The following is a 6196-nucleotide window of genomic DNA, read 5'->3' as shown; positions in this document are numbered from 1 at the left end:
AACATATACCCTTCAAATACATGAGAGTCGAGTGTTTATTTCTGTAAGGGTCTACGTATTTAGCATTCCATTTTTGAGTGAAAATGCTTACTAAGTAATTATAAGTTGTTCAAGAATAGTTGTTATGAGTTTTGAAGAGCTTGGTTGTTCTTTGTTGATGGTGTTGCAACCTTGGTGTTTTCGGAAAAGTGAATTTGAGTTTTACCCGAGGACGAGCAAAAGTTAAGTGTGGGGGAATTTGATGAGAATGCAAAATGTCATATTTTTCTTTCTTAATGTTTAGTCTTGTAAACTTATTTTGTGCCTAAATGTACTCATTATTCTTATATTTTGATTTAGGATGCAAATGAAAGCGTTAAGTACAAAACGAAGCTAATTGGGTGATTTTGGACAGTTTCGATATTGCTTCGTAATCTGAGCATAACTTTCTCATCCGAACTCTGATTAAGATTATTCAAGAAGCTGTGGAATGCCAAGAAAATGCTCTACAACTTTTATGTTTTGAGTTTTGATAGATACTAGCTTTATTAAGGTCAAAATTGATCTCAAAGTTGCTGCACGTCCTTAGCCTACAATACGTGGATTTGACTCGGTCAATTTTCAGAAGTTTCTAGATTTGATGCACGAAAATCCCAGCTGGAAACACCACTTTCTCAGTTATATTAGGACTTTTTTTTTTTCGTAATTAGTCAGATTTGAATATTTGTTAGGAGATTTTCTTGGAAGGGATAAAGGTGAAAGAAAGGGGGCTCTTTCTCTTTTCTCTTGGAGGACTCCTCTTGCTCTTTTCTCCTTGGAAGTTTGCATCCATGGCTCTGCATGGATAAAGCTTTTATTGGTCTAAGGAAACAGAAGCCTCGAAATCAATAAAACTGTGAGATCTGAATTTGTTTTCATTGTTCAATTCATGCTTTGATGTCGAATGTCCTTCTGTGCATATTTTCATGATTGTTTTCGTTTAATTACTGGGAGGCCTACTAGTTTATTATTCATTGCAATCTACTGCTAGGTTAGATATCAAATCCGTAATTGTTTGATCCCTCTAATCTGTGAAGCAACTAAGATCTAATAATTTGCTGCATCAGAAATTTTCAGATCTTAGGAAGAATACTCGGCTAAATCAAATGCAACCGCTTGTGTTTGTGTTGTTTAGCTTCATCGATCTCTCTAATTCTTAAGGCTGCTACTAGATTAAACCTTTAGCGCTTGTCTTGGGTTGTTTAGTAGTTAGGGTTAATTAGATTGCTTGTTTTTAATTAACTACAACTAAGAAGAGATAGAAAAATATTTCTATCGGTGGACATTCAAAGTGCAAATTGATATTTTTGCATCAATGATCAGTTGTAAAATTTCGATGGTGGATGTTGACTTAGACCAAGATTTGTTCTTTTGATTGATTTCAATACTTTAATCTGAATTCTTCTTTAGTTGTTTTATTGTTTTTGTTATACTCAACCCCCCTCCCCCATTCTTGTTCAAGTAGCATAAAATTAGGCTAGATACTCTCCGTGGGAACGATCCTTACTCTCACTACTACATATATATTTTTAGGGGTATAGGTTTTATTTTTGGTTGCTTGCGACAGCACACCACTTTGACTACCCTAAGGAGTGGACGTATAATAGATAATAAGGTTGGGGAGGGTAACAATAAGGAAGGTGAAGAAGAGGAGAGGAATGTATCACATGAAAATCCAAAACCTTCTTCAGCTAGTCCACCATCTGCCACAACCCACATTCCAAAGGCTCCATTCCCTGAAGCACTTAATGCACCCTCTCCCTTTGGCAAGAAGGGAACTTCATTAGAAGAGATGATGGAGGTCTTCAAACAAGTTAAAATCAACCTCCCACTCCTTGATGCCATGAAACAAGTTTCCTCCTATGCCAAGTTTCTCAAAGACCTTTGCACCCAAAAGCGAAAATCTAGGACACATATGCCTAAAAAGGTCCTACTTACTGAACACGTAAGTTCCATTCTCCAACACAACATCCCTCTAAAATTCAAAGATCCTGGCGCTCCCACTATTTCCTGTGTCGTAGGAGATAACTCCATTGATCGAGCACTCTTAGATCTAGGGGCAAGTGTGAATCTTCTACCCTATTCAGTCTATAAAAAATTTAGGTTAGGTGAATTAAAACCTACCTCGGTGTCCTTACAATTGGCTGATCGATCTGTGAAGATACCACGGGGGATGATTGAAGATGTTCTTGTCAAGGTAGACAAATTCTATTTTCCAGTAGATTTTATCATCCTTGACATGGAACATGTGCCCAACCTAAAAAAAATAAATTCCTGTGATTCTTGGTCGTCCCTTTTTAGCGACAGCCAATGCATGTATCAACTGTAGAACTGGGGCAATGGATATATTATTTGGGAACATGAAAATTAAGTTGAATATGTTTCATGCCGCCGACCAACATGTGAGGGAAGACGAGTGTTGCCTAATTGACGAAATGGATGATCTTGTAGAGGAAGCCCTTTCCTATATCTTAGCAGATGACCCCCTAGAGGCATGTTTGGCCCATTTTGACATTGACAACTTTGATATAGATAAGGCCATAGAAGAAGTTAATATCTTACTTGACAATCAATCTCCCATGAGTTCCCTTCCTTGGAAGATCCGACCTGAACCTCTTCCCCCCATTGCTAGTGCACCACTTTGTCCTTCCATTGATTCTCCACCTAAACTTGAGTTAAAGCCACTTCCGACAAATCTTAAGTATATCTTTCTAGGACCAGAAGATAGCCTCCCTGTAATCATCGCAGCTAACTTATCTACTGAACAGGAGGGTAAACTTTTAAGGATGTTAGAAGAGAATAAACATGCCATAGGATGGTCTGTAGCCGATTTGAAAGGGGTTGACCCCTCTGTTTGTATGCATCGAATTCACCTCGAAGATGATGCAAAACCCACCCGAGAAATGCAAAGAAGACTCAATCTTAACATGAAGGAGGTAGTCAAGAAAGAAGTGGTGAAGTTATTAGATGCCGGAATCATTTATCCAATTTCTGATAGTAAGTGGGTGAGTCCCACACAAGTGGTACCCAAGAAATCAGGTATCACTGTGGTTGAAAATACGGAAGGAGAATTGATACAAACACACACAACCACGGGTTGGCGCGTGTGCATTGACTATAGGAAACTTAATTCAATGACTAGGAAGGACCATTTTCCTCTATCTTTCATAGATCAAATTTTGGAACGGTTGGCTGGTCAAGGTTTCTACTGCTTCTTAGATGGTTATTCTGGATATAATCAAGTACCTGTTTATCCGGACGATCAAGAGAAAACCACTTTTACTTGCCCATTTGGGACATTTGCATATAGGAGGATGCCTTTTGGACTATGCAATGCACCCGCAACTTTTCAACGATGCATGATGGCCATTTTTTCAGATATGGTGGAAAACTTTCTAGAAGTGTTCATTGATGATTTCTCAGTTTTTGGCCTATCTTTTGACGATTGTCTGGACAATTTGACCTTAGTTTTGAAAAGATGTAAGGAGACCAACCTAGTATTAAGTTGGAAAAAGAACCATTTCATGGTTCAAGAAGGCATAGTTTTAGGACACGTCGTGTCCAAGAGGGGCATTGAAGTAGATAAAGCCAAAGTCGATCTTATTTCCAATCTTCCTCCACCCAAAACTATGAAACAAATCCGATCATTCCTTGGCCATGCTGGTTTCTACCGTCGCTTCATTCAGAATTTCAGTAAGATTTCCAAACCCTTGTGCAATCTTCTTGCCAAGGACACTCCCTTTGTCTTTGATAAAGCATGCGAGGAGGCATTTGAAAATCTTCACTCGAAATTGACTACTGCACCTATTATACGGCCTCCTAATTGGACCCTTCCATTTGAACTAATGTGTGATGCATCCGACTATGCCATTGGGGTAGTTTTAGGGCAACGGCTAGACAAAGTACCTCATGTCATCTACTACGCTAGTAAAGCACTCTCAGATGCACAATTGAACTACACCACCACTGAGAAAGAATTGCTAGCTGTAGTATTCACGCTAGACAAGTTTCGATCTTACCTATTAGGATCCAAGGTTACCGTATTCACTGATCATGCTGCCCTTCGACACCTTCTTGCAAAGAAGGACACCAAACCCCGTCTGATTCGATGGATTCTTTTACTACAAGAATTTGACCTAGAAATTCGTGACAAGAAAGGAACTGCAAATGTCGTAGCAGACCACTTATCTAGAATTCCTCTTGAGCCCTCTAAGAATACCTCACCCTTACATGATGCTTTCCCAGATGAACAATTATTTGAGGTACGAGGAATAAAAACACCATGGTTTGCAAACATAGTAAACTACCTGGCCATAGGACGAATTCCTGATGATTGGTCAACTCAAGACAAGAACCGATTCTTTTCACAAGTGAAATTCTATTATTGGGATGATCCCAATCTATTCAAGTATTGTCCCGATCAAGTAATCCGTCGATGTATCCCCGAATGCGAATTTCAAAGTATTCTTTCATTCTGCCATTCACAAGCTTGTGGGGGACATTTTGGGGTAGAAAAATTGCAGCAAAAATTTTACAGAGTGGATTTTATTGGCCCACTCTTTTCAAAGATGCCCATAACTTTTGCCAAACTTGTGAACGATGCCAACAGATGGGTACTATATCCCGTAGAGATATGATGCCTCTCAATCCTATTTTAATTGTAGAAATCTTTGACGTCTGGGGTATTGACTTTATGGGCCCTTTCCCACCATCCTTTGGTTTCGAGTACATTCTGGTAGGGGTTGATTATGTTTCAAAATGGGTAGAAGCTGTCGCCACTAAAACTACTGGCCACAAGGTTGTGGTTAAATTTTTACATGAAAACATCTTTTGTCGTTTTGGCACACCCCGAGCCATTATCAGTGATGGGGGATCTCATTTTTGCAATCGGTCTTTCGAGGCTTTGGCTCGCAAATATAACATCACCCACAAAGTTGCTACCCTATACCATCCCCAAACGAGTGGACAAGTCGAGGTGTCCAATAGGGAGTTAAAACACATCTTAGAAAAAACGGCACGTCCCGATAGGAAAGATTGGTCTCAAAGGATAAATGATGCACTCTGGGCCTATCGTACTGCCTACAAAACTCCTATTGGCATGTCTCCCTACCGATTAGTTTTTGGAAAAGCTTGTCACTTACCAGTAGAACTTGAACATAGAGCTTTCTGGGTTATCAAAAAGTTTAACTTAGACATGGCAGTAGCTGGTCCTCACCGAAAACTCCAACTAAGTGAACTTGAAGAATTGCGCAATGAGGCTTATGAAAATGCTAAAATTTATAAAGCAAGGACTAAGGCTTTTCATGATAAAAATATTAACCGTAAGTTCTTTGAACCTGCTCAAAAGGTTTGGCTATTCAATTCCAAGTTGCGACTCTTCCCGGATAAACTTCGCTCTAGGTGGGATGGACCATTCGTAGTGAAAAAGGTTTCTCCTTATGGTGCAGTAGAGATCCAACACCTCAATGGTGGACATGTTTTAAAAGTCAATGGCCAAATGTTAAAACCTTATGTGGACTGTGTTACCGATGGGCAATTGATCGAATCCCTTAATTTGATGAACCCTGTTTATCAAAATAATTAAGGATACACTGAAGGATACACTGTGTCTGGCTGAAGATAATAAACTTAGCGCTTGTTGGGAGGCAACCCAATTCTTTTAGTTTTCTTTAACATTGAGGATAATGCCAGGTTTAGGTTTGGGGGTATTTATCGTTGCTTTCGTTTTCACTTCACAATGTCAGGTTTAGGTTTGGGGGTATTTATCTTGATTTTCATCCAAAAAAAATAAAAAAAATTTTAAAAAAAAAGTGTTCATTTTTTATAAAATAATAATAAATAATAATAATAAAAAAAGTTTTTGTTTTTTAAAAAAACCTAATTTCTATAAATTTATGCGAGAATGATAAATACACAAGGTATATAAAATCTAAAAAGCCCAATGACTAGCCGAAAATAATACAAATTTAAGTTCTTTTTATTAAGTCTCTCTTAGGGAGTTGTAAGCTAATTAATACTTTGGAATTTCACTACACACTGGCCGACCCTTCTAAGGTCTAGGCTCGACAATATATTGATAGTATAGTAGCAACCTTGGACCCTAATGAATCATACTTATCTAATTCAAAAAAAAAAATCATCAATAAAAATAGATTTAGTCAGGAACATCGAAAAGGGC

At 38.4% G+C, this 6196-nt stretch overlaps 1 pseudogene; it reads left to right on the top strand.

Moving 5' to 3' along the window:
• The window catches only part of LOC149751282 (uncharacterized), a 32223-nt pseudogene extending 26508 nt beyond the window's left edge, over positions 1 to 5715 (top strand).
• The last annotated feature ends 481 nt before the right edge of the window (positions 5716 to 6196 follow it).

The sequence above is a fragment of the Phoenix dactylifera genome, chromosome 14 (assembly GCF_051530095.1).
Source record: "Phoenix dactylifera cultivar Ajwa chromosome 14, Ajwa_hap1_PhDact_Kaust_v1.1, whole genome shotgun sequence".
Lineage (NCBI taxonomy): Eukaryota > Viridiplantae > Streptophyta > Magnoliopsida > Arecales > Arecaceae > Phoenix > Phoenix dactylifera.
This window is presented reverse-complemented; position numbering and strand designations above follow the sequence as displayed.